Here is a 15871-nt window from a genome sequence, read left to right as displayed (position 1 = left end):
GACAAATGGGATCTAATTAAACTAAAGAGCTTCTGCACAGCAATAGAAACGATCATCAGAGTGAACAGGCAATCTACAGAATGGCAGAAAATTTTTGCAATCTATCCATCTGACAAAGGGCTAATATCCAGAATCTACAAGGAACTTAAACAAATTTACAGGAAAAAAACCACACAACCCCATCAAAAAGTGGGCAAAGGATATGAACAGACACTTCTCAAAATAAGACATTTATGCAGCTAACAAACGTATGAAAAGATGCTCATCAACACTGGTCGTTAGAGAAATGCAAATCAAATCACAATGAGATACAATCTCATGCCAGTTAGAATGGCAATCATTAAAAAGCCGGGAAACAACAGATGCTGGAGAGGATGTGGAGAAATAGGAATGCTTTTACACTGTTGGTGAGATTGTAAATTCATTCAATCATTGTGGAAGACAGTGTGGTGATTCCTCAAGGATCTAGAACTAGAAATACTCTTTGACCCAGCAATCCCATACTGGGTATATACCCAAAGGATTATAAATCACTCTACTATAAAGACACATGAACACGTATGTTTATTGTGGCACTATTCACAATAAGAAAGACTTGAAACCAACCCAAATGTCTGTCAATAATAGATTGGATAAAGAAAATGTGGCACATATACACCATGGAATACTATGCAGCCATAAAAAGGATGAGTTCATGTCCTTTTCAGGGACATGGATGAAGCTGGAAACCATCATTCTCAGCAAACTAACACAGGAACAGAAAACCAAACACATGTTCTCACTAATAAGTGGGAGTTGAACAATGAGAACATATGGGCACAAGAAGGGGAACATCATACTCGGGGCCTGTCGGGGGTGGGAGGCAAGAGGAGGGATAGCATTAGGAGACATACCTAATATAAATGTTGGGTTGATGGGTGCAGCAAACCACCATGGCACATGTTTACCTATGTGACAAACCTGCACATTTTGCAGATGTATCCCAGAACTTAAAGTATTAAAAAAAGACTTTTTTTAAGTAATAAAAAAAAACCCCTAAAGTTTGCATGAAACCACAAAAGTCTCCAAGTAACTAGAGAGATTTTAAGAAATAACAAAATAAGAGATATCACACTCCCTGATTTTAAACTGTATTTCAAAGCTATAATAATCAAAACAATATGGCACTGTCATAAAAACAGACACATAGACCAATAGAACAGAATAGAGAACTCAGAAATAAACCCACACATACATAGTCAACTAATCTTTGACAAGAGTGCCAAGAATATACATGGGGAGAGAAAGTTTCTTTAATAAATGATGTTGGGAAAATTGGATATCCACATTCAAAATAATAAAGTTGGACTCTTGTCTTACACCATACACAAAGTTGACTCAAAATGGATTAAAGACTTACACACAAGACCTGAAACCATAAAACTACTAAAAGAAAGCATAAGGAAAATGAGTCAGAGTGAATGTAGAGGAAAGGGAACCCTTGTACACTGGGTTCAGAGATAATTTAACTTTGTAGAGACATTATGCATATAGCTTAATGTTTTGCATATAATGGATTATTTTCAATACTGATTTAATAAATAAAATGAGGAGATAATGGTGATTTAGGAATCATTTATTCCTCATTTCATTGTAAATTTCAAAGAATATTTTGGATCTCCTTTATTGATTAGGAGTCAGAAAAAATTAGCTATTTAAAGATGGCACTGAATTTCATAAGCAGAGATGAAGTTATTGCATTTTTGTCACCTCCAGCTATTTTCCTACTCTGTAAGCCTAACCTATTTCTACCAAAGTGTCACTTATACTCATGTTTTCTCAGGAAGTTTATATTATGTCAGAATTGGTTCATCCTGCAGAGTATAACCTCTTATTCCCATTGTTTTCAGTTCTGCCTCAGTTTTACATCTGGAACAGAGTGGGTCCTCAATTGGCCAGAGAAAAACACAGAGTTTCCTGTGGATCTCCAAGATTGACCCTTCCTATTTTTGAAGAGATTATTTTTCATCATTTTAGAAGGGTGGCATTTTCTTTTTTGGATTTACCCAGAGATTACTGCCAGATCAAACTGTAAATTTTAAGGACAATCAAGGATCTGAAATACTTGCAAAGCTGAGGCAAGGAAACCCTTGAGTGGTGTCCCATAATGTTGGACGGTTCCTACTCATTTCTACCTTCTGCTGACTGAATTTTGAGGTGATGGTGGAGGAAGGAAAGAAAGAGATAGAAAATTTGTAGTTGAAAAACACAACAATGGGCTTGAACTTGTGTTTACTTTTGGCATATGTTTGAAGGAAAGTGGAGAGGAGCCTTCTTAAAAATGCCACATACTTTAAAACCTGAAATCTGACTAAGCTATGGATTGTTGTTACTGGGGATCAGCCCAAGTTGGCACGTTGAAAAAATTCTGAGGTCAAGAAACTTCTAAAAACATTTCTTAAAATAATTCTCTTGGCACCTCGTAGAAACTTTTCTGATGAGAATAATCACTCAGGGAAGCTCTTTTGGTTTAGAAATATATTATTTATATGGACCCCCAGTCAATTGAAGTCAGTCTTTGAATATGAAAGAGGCCTCAGGTCCAGGGCAGCAGTTTCCCTCTGGCTAGATTTGCAGCTTGTGTTTTAATGTCCTCCTGCATTGAAGAGGTGTAGGAGAAGGTCACAGATCCAACACTGCTGAATGGTTTCCAGTCAGTGAAGAATAAATAGACTTCCAGAGGGAGGGAGTGTTGGAAAAGTCCAGTTGGTGTTCATCACGTTGGCTTCTGTTCAGAAACCACTATGCCCAAATTATCTTTTGGAATTTTGCTGCTGTCTTACTTTTCCTTTTATGGAGTGGGCATTTCTATAAGGAATGAGATGAGCTGAAAAAGTCTGTGCTATTTTAGAAATAAAATCAGGCTTGGATATGGATGTCAGAGGAGTGAATGAGAAGTTGCATTTAATAAAAAGTTTCCCATTTTTTCTTCAGTCTGTGTTAGAAAAAGCTAGCCTAAAAAGTAATAGACAATGTCAGAACAACTGGAACAGTTGGTGTAAAGTATTTTACACCAACTGGAAATTTACAAAATAGAAAAAAGAGGAGTAGCTAATAATCTGCTTTTAGCAAATGTAAGAATCTACTTACTGCTGCTGTCAACATGAGGAATTTGCATTTATTAGTAAGGTTTAGAAAGCTTTCTAAGACATAAGGCTACATTGATGAAGATATTATTTCTGGCAGATAAGTTTGGCATCCTAGAATCCTAGCACATTTAGAATTGCAAAATGTCTTCTTAAAATAATATTTCACATATGATTTGACATGAAATTAACTGATGGTGAGGCTGTTTCTTTTTATGCTGGATGGACTTGTTTTATTAATGGTTTATCTTCCTGATTCTAATATTCAGTGGATTTGCACCATCACCAGAGAGGCCCTGGGTTTTAGGGGTCAGACTTCTATTTTGCATTCTCAGGTTACCTGCCAAAAGATTGGGTATAAGCAATTGCCAAGAATATATGAAGTACCTTCAAATACATCCCCCAGATCATGGAGTTCTAGATCTTTGAATCCTTAGCTGTGACTTTGGTTAATGGGTGTCTGTAAATGCACATGTCTGGGTGTGCAACAGTCATTCCTTGTCTCTGTGGCCCAAAGTGGACCATAGAGTGAAAAGTGAGAATGAGACATTCATTTGTGGGATAAGATTTGAAAATTTTGGAGAAAAATAAAGTCAGTGATGCTGCTTATGGTGATCTGGGCCCTGCCTGGATTGGGGGAAGGCTTGAACTTTGGCCTTTAGGCTTTGCCCTTAATTTTAACAAGGTGTTCCATATTTACAGCTTAAGTTTTGTCTTATCATGTATAATTTCTTACTTTTCACACACCTTTTGGCAAGAACATTATTTTGTTACTGATTAGTAGGTGCAAGTTTAGTAGTTGTATAATGTATGAAGAATGTTGTCCTTTTTGATCTACTAAGCCCTTTCTTCATGAATCAGTGGCAAACTTTAATGAGAACTGCTAACCACCAATGAACAAGAATTTTTTGTTCCATATGAATGTCAGAACATTTAGCCAAGTAATGCTGACTTGTAGTGCAGAGCAGTGTGCAAACTTCTAAAGCAGTTTTGGGGTAATTCTGGGTTATGCGGCACTATTACAGAATCATAATCTATGCAAGACCTGTGCTAATGCTTACTTTTTAGTTTTAGATTAAAATTAGAAAACCACAAAGTCATGTTAGAACGATTTAGTGACATTTAAGTCTGTTCTTCAGAAATGATGGAGAAGGCTGGAATTGGAAATTGTCAATTGGTTAACAATTTAAACCCAGAGTCCTCAAGTTGTCCCACTAGAAAACACCTGCACAGAGAACTCCATATTCCACTGGGACATTTTTCCTCTTCGTATTGGCATTAATTGTGGAGCCAGCCCAGAGGCAGTAATGCTACCTGTAGGTGACAATGCTAATTTTTCTTATTACTTTGAAGACTACTGGGAAATAGCCATTTGTGAGGTGGAACAAAACACTTTGTGTGTGTATGTTTGTGTGTGTAACTATAGGTCTGAATAGTATCTAATGAATATTTGATGATGTAAAGGCAATAATTCTTCTGTTGTATTCAATAATTAGTTCTTGATAATGCTAAATAACTGGGCTCCTAATACTTCTTAGTCATGTTCAAAGGACAACAATGGATTTCTTAAAGCAGTATTCTAAGTATAGAATGTGTTTTCCTCTCTGTCTAAGGCTTGAGCAGAGTTAGAGCTGGTCTGGGTGAATTTAGGGACTGCTGGGCTTTAAACACATGGTCGCTTTTTGTTTTCCAAACTTCTCCACTGCCCCACCACTGTAACTACAATAGGTCTGTTGCCTGATATACCTGGCAAGTCAATATACCGAGACAGCAGGTTGCAGAAGATAAAGAGGTTTAATCATAGAGCTGCCGAAGGAGGAAATAGAAGGAAACCTCAAATCCATCTCCCCAAGGAGTTTAGGGATAGGGTTTTTGAAGGTTTTGGAGTGGGCCTAAGTGTGGAGATGGTTGTTAAGTCAAAGAGTACAGGGTGAAGCCATGGGACAAGGAAATGAAACTGTATTCTCATGCTGATTCTGTTCTTCTGTGTGGATCTTCAAACTGATTAGTGTCAGCTGTTTCACTGAAATTTGGGACCTGAAAATATATTAAGCAATTCTTAAACAAAAGCCTTATGATTGTAATGTCAGAAGTCCCATCTATAGGAACAATGGTGATGTAAATGGTCAACATCTAGTGAATTTTAGTTACAAGGAAATAGGTAAAAGTGAAGCCTGATTAATACTTAATTATATTTCTGTCCTGAATTCTTGTTCACCATGTGAGGATGGCTTCACCACTCTCATCTCTAAATCACCTGCCTCAGGAGGATCCTTATGAAAGGATCCCTTCTTATCCTCAGAAACACATAACTTTTCTTATAAATACTTTCTTATGTTTCCTCAGAAATGCACTACATTCTGATGCAGAGTATCTAATGCCAGGGGGTAAGAAATACTATGCTGTCCATAGAGATGCATGTGTTCTGTCAATCAAACACAAATGGTCACTTTAATAACTGTAATTATCACTGACTGTATAGTTCACACCTAACATGTAATCATCACAGACACTGGTTTCATAATTAGCCTCCTGACTAACCTGGGCAGGAAGTATAACAATGAAAAGAGGCATGTTGTGTAGACAAGTTGCCAATGCTGTAGGCAAGTTGGTCCACCCTTCTTTGGTCTAGAGAAAAAGGTTATTAACTCCTTTCCTTCCCCACTAATAAAACATGCATCTGCAAGCATTCAGACTGATCGTGACTATTTCAGGGCTTAAAGAATAGTCATCTCTGGTTGTTCTCTGGGAAGAGAGCATTCCTACACTGCAACATTAATACAGCAAATCATAGGATATATGGCCAATTTTGAAGTGAGAAAAAAGGAATCCAAGTTGTAAATTCTTGTTTCTTTAGACTGACAAGTTAATTTTAAATGTGTAGACATCATTTTGGAAAAGGAAGGCCAAAAGCTTTCCCCAGGAATATCAAATGGTTCAGAGTCATGTCTAATGGTAGATACACTCAGGTTGGGGTCATTTTGCATAGGGAGCACTGGACTGACAAGGAGGCTGTAGTCAAAGGCAGTAGGGACAAACAGCCACTTAGGCCTGACTCAGGTGTTCCAGCCTCTGACACCACTGCTCAGGGCTTCTGTGTCTGAGGACAGATTCCTGTAGAGTAGGCATCTAGCTTTTGTCCAGGAGCTTTCCGTCTCTGTCCTTACCCTTTTGGGCTATTCCTTCCTCTAAATAGAAACTCCATTATTTGCCTTTATCTTTCTTCCTCTCTTAATCTATCCTCTCATCTGATATATATTTACTGAAGTATGAACTAGACCTATGCTATGCAATCAGGATACAAAGATGACAGGATAAGTTTCTGCCCTCAAAGAGTTCATGTAGGAGACATAGATATTTAAGCAGATAATGTCAACATACAATAGAAAAGGCTGTAAGAGGGACATATACCAAGTGCTGTGGAGGCAAAGAGGGGGCATGATAACTTTTCCTTGGAGAGGTGGAGTGGGGGAAGATTTAGCCAGTAGAAGAGTTGATGTTTGAGATGAAACATGAAGCAGAAATAGAAGTAGCCAGGCAGAGAAGGAGGAAAATTAAGTATCTCATCTGGCAAAGTTTAGATTGTATTGTGTAGGCAACATAAATCCATTTTAAGCAGAAAGGGGACATGGTTAGACTATTAGCAAGATAACTCTAATGGTAGTTTAGAAGGAAACTTGGGGGGAACTCTAAGACAAGAAGACAATGAGGAGAAAAATGTAATAATCTGGCAGAAAAATGAGTGCCTGAAATATAGTAATTATTCTATGTATATATGAGAAGGTAGATAAAAGAGACTTCTCAGAAGTGTGGTTGACAGGTATTGGTGATGAATGGGGTTTGGGGCTCTATGGCTTCTCACTTAGGTGTCTGGGTAGATGTTGTAATTGTTTATTCATTCAATACCTGACATGTGTAACACACAAAGATCATCAAGATGCAATTACTCTTCTCAAGTCCAGAAGTTCTCAATTTTAACTGTGCATAAAAATCATCTGGGGAGATTTTTTAAACTTCCAATGTCTAGGCTGTACCACATATGAATTAAATTACATTCAGGGATAGAGTTGGGGGTGGAGTGGGTTCCAGGCATTAGTAGTTTTAAAATTTCCCAGGTGATTCCAATGCGTGACAAGGACTGAGAACCACTGCTCCAAAGGATCACGATCTAGTCAGTCAACACAAAGTTACAAAACAGTATAATATGAGCTCTAACAGAAATAGGGACATGGTACACCACCAGTAGAGAGAAGGACCATCTAACTCTGCTCTCTGGCTCAGACTGTCCTTCCTAAAAAAAGCTCTGCTATAGCTGAGACTGGGAGAATTGTAGGATAATTCCTGGTATTGAAGGTAGGGTGGCAACTTCAGAGAGCAGTCCTTGCAAAACATCCTGCTAATACAGAGACCAGTTGAGGAGAAGCAGAGTGAGAAAAAGAGGAAAGAAAATACGTTTCACTTTTAGTGCTTGCTGGGTCCATGGACTTCCAGGTAGAAATGCCAGCATCAGTTGGATATATGAATCTGGAGCTCAGAAAGAGTGAGGTCTGAAGATACAGATTGAGGAGTCTCAGTTTGATAGCTGCAGCCACAGGATGGTATAAAATAATTCATAAAAACTGGCATGCAACCCTAATGAGCATTGCCACTTAATTGGGGGCTGGTCTTAGAAGAAGAGCCATGCTAAGAAGGAGCAGGAAGGATGTTTATTCATCTTTGAAGATATCTTCCTTTCTCTTACCTTTCACCTCTCTGTCATTAACACCTATTTGGTCATTGTCAGACATTAGAAGTTTCAACATTTTCAACTTCTCAGTATTTTTTATTGATGGGAAAAATCTCCAACAAAGGCTACTCATTTATTATTACGATTATTTTCATTATAAAGATGGTACCGTTTGTTCAGACAAAGTCTTACCATTTTACAAGACACTGGGGAGGATACCTTCCTTGCCTATAGGGGCTCATAAATGTCAATCATAAGATATAAGCATTCTCCTTAACCACCAGTTGAAATGCTCAGAGTATAACATATCTCTTTTCTTAAACCTTTGTCTTCATTTTCAGTCTTTCCTTAGGTAGGAAGCCTTTAGATACTGTTTAGGGAAATGAATTTAAAAGAGCATACAGAGAAGGAGAAAGAATGGGGTTAAGAAGGAGAGATATTTATGGGTATAAGGGGTGCTCTTTTGATTAACTTATCAGGTATTTGTTAATCATTGACTATTTGATCACTACAGTATAAATTCCTTGGTGGTGGAGAAATGATTTATACTTACTATTGAATCTCTAGCCCAATGTCTGGCACATAGTTTATGCTTAATAAATGTTAGTTAAATAAATAAATTTTAAAATGCAGGCCAACCTTGTCTCTGATTTGTCCCATGAGGGAAAAGCAAATTAAATACAGACTTGCTCTCAAGCATTTTACAGTCTCATGAGAATGAGTGAATAAGAAGTCCCTAAATTGTTTAATATAAGTTGAAGCATAATAAATTCCTTGGGGTTGACATAAACTCAGTTATGAGGACTCATAGGAGGAAAATGTATATTAGAGTGGGTGAGGTCAGGGACAAAGATCAAGAAACATTTGATGGAAGAAGAAGCATTGAAGATGACCCTTGAAAAGATGAATAAGACTTAGACAAGTAGGACTGGATCAGTAGGACATAGCTTGAATGAAAGCAAACTGCAGTGTATTCAGAAAGGAGTGAGTGGATATAACGGAAATGGAGTAGGATTTAAGGCTGTAGAGATGGGACTGGGGCCACAGGTTATGGAGGGTTTTACCTGCTTTCCCTGAAGACATCATTCTCTTTCATGGCCTGAGCAGGCAAAGGTACTCAGTCCCTCGCAGGCAAAGGTACCTTCCATAGAGATGAACCATCCAACCCCAAATGGGACAAAGAAGAAAAGAAGGAGCTGGCATAGTAATCCCTCATCCTGCCCACCAAAGTACACTTTGCCCATCCTGTGCCTGTCCCATGGAGCCCTAGGGAAGACTGAGTGACCTGGGGCATTGATCTAAGTAAAGAGGGAGGATGGAGAGGGGAGGGGAGGGGGCTAGCACACATGTATCTCTGCCCTTCAATATTGTGGGCTCCTGGGATATAGGCATTGTCTCATGTAGCTTTGCATTCCCCCTCCCCCACTGCGATAGGGTCTAAGAGCTTCAATAAATATTTGTTAGATGAATGTGTGTGAATAAAGTTCAATAAACTTTAATATTTTCCTTTTGAAGTCCATTTATAATGTAAAAGGTGCTTTGTTAGACCGATACAAAATTCATTTCTGAGAAACAAAGATGCTGACACGTCTGGCTAGGGTGATTTGTGATGGTTGCCTTGGTATAAAATGCTACCAGGGAGGGGTCTGTGGGTGATGTGCCTGACAGGGTTCTGTGTTCAGTGCTCATTTTAGTTATCCTGAAAATCATGTCAGAATATGATACATTTACCCCAATCCTCTACCTAAGAGCTCTAATTACAGTTTCAAAATTGTTATCATTTGATCAAAATCTCTTCAAAGCTGAATTTACTTTTTTTAAACATGAGGACTTTAAAAATCTTTAACATTTCATCAATGAGTAGCTATAACATCTCTTACGTATTACCACTAAGCAGAGTTTTTGGTAGATAGTATTTTAATTCTGTGTAACTTCTTGTAAGTCAGACGTTTACATAATATGAACACTTTCACTGATTATGTTAAACTTCATTTATCCAGAGTCCACTCATTTGTAAACCAGAAGGTGTCAAGTATGAGTATTAAAAATATATCTGTTAAGCACACTGTTACCCTAAGCAAGGTGAGGTGTATTCTTTCTGCTTAATAGGATGACCAAAAAAATTGACTTTGGAGGGTGCTTTGGGGCTCTGAATACCAACACTAAAGGCACCAGTGAATTCCTTTCTTTTGTTAGTGCAGCTCAAGGCCTTTTGAGTTGGAGGATTCCACAGTTGGTCAGGGCTGTGCAGTGGGGTGGGTACAGAAGGTGTGGAAATGCCTGCTTCGTGTACATAAGACATGCCGGAGCTGGAGATTGGGGCATTTCTCCCACAGCAGCATTGGAGTCCCACTTGGCCAAAATAGCAGCCACTCAACAGGGTATGAAGGTAGCTGAAGCCTGTCCCCTCCCTCCTGCTGGGAAATACTCTCCCACAGCAGCATTGGAGTCCCACTTGGCCAAAATAGCAGCCACTCAACAGGGTATGAAGGTAGCTGAAGCCTGTCCCCTCCCTCCTGCTGGGAAACACTCTCCCACCCTCAGGGAGCTGGAGAGAGAAGACTTCCCCCTGACTGGCAAGATTGCCAATCCCCATTCTGATACATAATTTGCTTTTATTTTATCCATATTCTGTGGAATAACATTGTATTTCTTTAAAGACCTATAATGATTTTAAAGTCAGATTGCCTCCTCAACCATGGCAAATAACAACCTAGGTAAAATTTGGTAATTCAAATGAATTATCTGTTCCCTTCATTGAAGAGAAGATGCATTCACGACTTTAGTTTAATTGTTCATCTGTTATTTTTGTTGTCTCTAGAGTCCTTTGAACTTTGTTTTCCAACATTACACTACAACAAAATGTAGAGAGACACCCCCTAGGGGTAGAGGGAGCCCCAGCATCTCCTGATAAGCAACATGAGTGGACCGAATTCCTCTGTCTCTGGTACAAGACCCATGAGGCCCTGCTGTTATGATTTACTTTATGGCAGGGTTCAGAGCTTGTGTTTCTATTAATAATACTATTCTAGGGTACAGATTTATTTGCAAATGTTTTTATTGGATTCTTCTGACAGTCATCTGGTAAACAAAAGCTCCAACATTTCTGGGGTTACAAAACAAGTGTCAGAATGTTTATTAGTTTCTTTTCTTGGTGTTATTTCTACTCCCTTCCTTATCCTCATCTTTCCCTCAATTTCAGAAACAAATTTCAAAATCTCATAATCAAGTATTTATTATGAAATATAAAAGGATTACTAGAAAAACAAATATCTTGGAAGTGTCTCCCAAATCTGACCAAAATCATTTGAGTAATGTGGATGACAAATACACTTGTAACTCAGATTTCTCAATCATAAAAGATGCAGGGCTTCCTTCTCAGAAGAAAGGTTTGAATCTACTTTAAATGGATGAAGCAATTGAGATTTGGAGAGATCAGTTGTTTGCCTAAGGGGATTAGAGATACAGCTGTTGAATTTTCTTTTGTGTTTCTTTTCTCCTAGGATCTCAATGGAAGAAAAATGAAATCCTTTGCTGTTCACCTAGGAATATTTTCCTGTCTTACAACCTGCAATTGCTTCTGGTTCCCTTCCTTCCTACCACATCCATAGGGATTTCTCTGCCATTACCTTTAAATCTTAGCCTGTTAAGCACTTGTGTCCCATTCGGAGATCATTGCACCCAAACATGCTGTTCTGCTGCTTTTTCTTTTTCTTTCTTTTTTTTTTTTTTTTTTTTTTTTTTTTGAGGAGTCTTGCTCTGTTGCCCAGGCTGGAGTGCAATGGCATGTTCTCGGCTCACTGCAACCTCCACCTCCCAGGTTCAAGCAATTCTCCTGCCTCAGCCTCCTGAGTAGCTGGGATTACAGGCATCCACCACCATGCCTGGCTAATTTTTATATTTTTTAGTAGAGGCGGGGTTTCACCATGTTGGTCAGGCTGGTCTGGAACTCCTGACCTCAGGTGATCCACCTGCCTCGACCTCCCAAAGTGCTGGGATTATAGGTGTGAGCCACCGCACCTGGCCCTGCTGCTTTCTTTAGTAAGTGACCAACAGCCCATGTGAGGATCACAGGAATGTCTATTTCTCAAAATTATAACCTCCCTTTTATATCAAGGAAACTGATAGGTATTTTATAAAACTTTTCCAAATTGGTTAAATTGGTGACCATTAAGATCACCAGCTCTATTCATTGCTATCTTAGACTGTTTTTCCCTTAATAGGGAAAATCTCCCACCCACTTCTGTTGTCGTTTATGACAACAGCAGACTTCAGTTGAAGATAATTGTGACTTTTTGCTTTCAGGTTTAGATTAATGAACCCTTCCCTAAACCTTGTCTCCTGAGTTTCCGGCTGCATTTTTTCTCTCCTGGAAATTGTTTCAACAGAGTTCTGTTTTTATGTTTTGTTTTGTTTTTTAGTGAGAAGACAGCATAAAAGTTCATGTGACTGGCTCACTAAGGCCACAATGCATATTTCAGCGATAACTCCCAGTGTCCAGTTTCCTCCCGCTGGCCTAAAACAACAGAGCTCTTCATTTTGGGATTAGAGCTTCTCTCTGGAATTATGGCACATTTCTGAGACCTGTAATTCATGTTCACTAAAGGAGAAATTCTCCTTTCGTGGTGGGAGCCTGGGGAGTACATCTCAGTGAGACAACATACACTGATTTTAATCTTGATGTTCCTGCCATGAAGTTTCTGTGGGTGTACTGGGAAGATATTGAAATTCCTCCTAGGTACTACTATGACTTTACTTGTGAGAACTGCCATGAAGAGATTGTTGGGGCTCCTCTTTGTTGGTTTTATCACATGGACCCTGACTTCTGCTATCTGTAAACTTTTCTTCTGGTACCTGCAGTGCTGCAAATTCCCTCTGGACAGTCATCCTTTGCCCTCTGCTTGCCTGTGTGGCTTAAGTGGTGCTGGCCCCAGGGGTGAGCGTAGGTCCTACACCTAAGTCAGCCAACTCTTCACAGCCCCTCAGCCACAAGGGTTGCTTCAAGGACAGCATGTGATACTAAAAGAGTCAATGAACTCTATGAGACCTTTCATGGAGCTCCTGGGACACACACAGATGCTCTCCTTCTGAAGCCTGACTTTGTGAAGACAGGAGGGAGAACTACTGTGGATGTCTTGCAGCCACTTGGAGGCTGAATCCAAAGCCAACACCAAGGGTACAGCGCTGGAGAATGAACAGTGAGAAAGTAGTCCCGATGACATTGTTTGAAACCCGAATCAAGCAATGTGAGCTGGCCTTCTTTGTTCTATCAGCCAATAAAACATCTTTTCTTGGTTAAGGTTGTTTGAATGGGATGTTTGGTCACTTGCTACCAGAATCCTATCTGATATACTCAGTATGGTGGTCAAGAAATAGCACGAAGGACTCATCTACTCCAAAAATGCGTATCAGTAGATTTTAATAGACAAAAATAGAATTGGTAAATTCAAAAAAAATAAGTCATGAAAAAGTAGAAAATACTTTTAAATAAAAGACTTCTAAGTACTAAGGTCACGTAAAATCACAACAAAGCATCAACTTTTATTTATGTCATTTAATTACTCATATCCACAGGCCCTTCCCGGTCATTTTCATGATTTAACCCTTTCTATGTCAGCCATTAAATAATTTGGTACAAAATACAGTTTGGTGTATTAAATAGACTTTGTTTTGAAATGTGGCTAGTTCTTTAACTTTGGGCAAGTTTCTTTGCCTCAACTTGTAGGGATATTTTTATGGTGATAATGTATGTGAAGTGCCTCGATCAAGGCCTGGAATAATGTAGGTAGTCAAAAGTAAGAGCAGCTACTATTTATTATTACTGCTATTACTATGGCCACTTGCTAGAAATGTGAGTACCCTCCCATGTGTTCTAGTTTTCATTATTCCTAGTCAGGGAGCTGCTCTAGCCTCAGCTGCCTTCTCCTATTGTGGGTCCCTTCTGATGATTTGGAATACTAGCTGCCTTTCATATCGATTGTAACTACCAACTAAATGGCCACTTCTAGAAATTCTCTATTTCTCCATACCAGTTATTTCTGGATTTTTTATTTTGATTACAAACAAGGAAGAACATAAAATATAGTTACATATGGCAGAATGCAGCAATCAAACAACAATAGAAAGTGATGGATTGTAACGTCTCTCTGTACGCACAGGCATGTCTATAATCCTGATTATTTCCTTTTGACCAATACTTTAAAAAATCTGTAGTTGTACAAGAGTTAGCTAATATTATTTTACTATATGTTACCCCAAGAATGGCAAATAGAAGACATCTGTTGGTCCATCGCCCAATCTTCTAATCAATCTTAGCATTGTTTCTCACTGACTCTGGATCAGCCTCAGAGTCTTTCTCAACACAAACCACCCAGCAGGCACTAATTACAGAATGCTGGTGCTTGAGCTGAAACCTTTCTTTACCCCCTCATCTCTGGGTTTCTACATTTTGAAATTTTATTATTGAAATTGAGTGCATATTTTGAAGTGTTTTCAATTTTTCCTTTAATTCTCTATATACTTTAGATTTGAAGGAGAGATTATTTATTTGTACAGTCACGAAGCTGGAGGCCTCTGGTTTCATGACTCAGATTCCTTTTTTTAGTGGACAGGGACTACTTTTCTGGGATTGCTTTTATCTTATCCCAACTGATAAGAACAACTGCAAAAAAAATACACAATGGAGGGAAAAAAGAATAGAAATATAAAGAAGCAAGATGAGCAGATAAGAGTCAGAGGGAAATTAGGAAAGAGATGTCATAATCCCAAATCTTAGACTTAGTTTGGATTAATCAATAAATATGTATCAGAACTGCTGCTAAGGTCCACAAAGTGCTCAGGTGCACAGAAAAGTCTGTATGGTTCTTGCCCTTGAGGAGCTCACAATCTGGTTGGGAGAAGGAGACATATAGAACAAAGTCTGCAGTTACCAGACACTGTAGCAAGGGCTGGAATATATATGAAGAGAATGAGGTTCTAGGACTGAGTTCACTGAGCTCAAGTAAAAGGGCTCCAGTTTGACATTGTCTCACATTTCTTGTTTCATAAACTAAAGATTGGGTATGTGAGTTGTTACTTGACTTGCCTTGCTAGTTTGTCCTGTGGGAAGCCCTAGTTTTCCTAACAAGTCTGAGAAACCAAGTGTGGTGATGAATAATTTAAAAATACAGGCTCTTGAATCAGACAGTCCTGACTTCCAATGCTGACCTGTTGCTTACTACCTGTGGGATCTTGGGAAGGTTAATAATCCCTCTGAGCCCCAATGTCTTGACTTAGTGGGTTGCTGTGGCTCTTAAATCTCATCTCTCTGAAGTACCTGGTGGCACACTAGGTGTTCAGTCAATTAAACTTTATTATTGGTTAATTTTATTGTCGTTATTATCAGGTCAGTAATCTGAACCCTGCTTCAACACTTGTGTTTTATTCGTCCACTTCTAAATTGGAAGTTTACTCTTTCAAATCCTAAAGAAAAAGATGAGCTCAACCTGGGACAAGGAAACAAGCATTGAGGATGTTGGCAGTAGTTAGGGGAAAACTTCTGGACTTTATGTTTGGGGTAGAAAGATGTAAGCCAAGAGATGAATATCCCAATTGAAAGAGACAAAAAATCAGAGTGCCAAACACAGAAATCCAGGGAACAGTGACCTAAATATGGGGCAAGGTGTGCAACGAAACTGACACGGAGCAGAATTTGATTTCTAAGTGTTCTCCAGAGGGCCAGAGAAAACTATCTTAGAGTTTGGGAACAGTTTTGTTGATGTGTTGACAGCTAAGGTTAGAGTGGCATTTCCTTTAGAATATCCCAAGTGTGTGGAAAATGACCTCTACTGAATATTTTAGTTTCAGTTTAACTTCTTCCTGCATAATGAAAGCGTTGCTTTTTTTTTTTTTTTTTTTTTTTTGGAGGAGAGGCTTGGTAATAAGTTTGTTTATTTTATGGCTGTGTGGTTCATGGAGTCAATTACATTCCAAAGAAGAGAAATCTGACAGGACAGAAGAAATGGTGCTGCAGGGAGCAGAT

This window comes from Pongo abelii, chromosome 5, assembly GCF_028885655.2.
Source record: "Pongo abelii isolate AG06213 chromosome 5, NHGRI_mPonAbe1-v2.0_pri, whole genome shotgun sequence".
In the NCBI taxonomy this organism is placed as follows: Eukaryota; Metazoa; Chordata; class Mammalia; order Primates; family Hominidae; genus Pongo; species Pongo abelii.
This window is presented reverse-complemented; position numbering follows the sequence as displayed.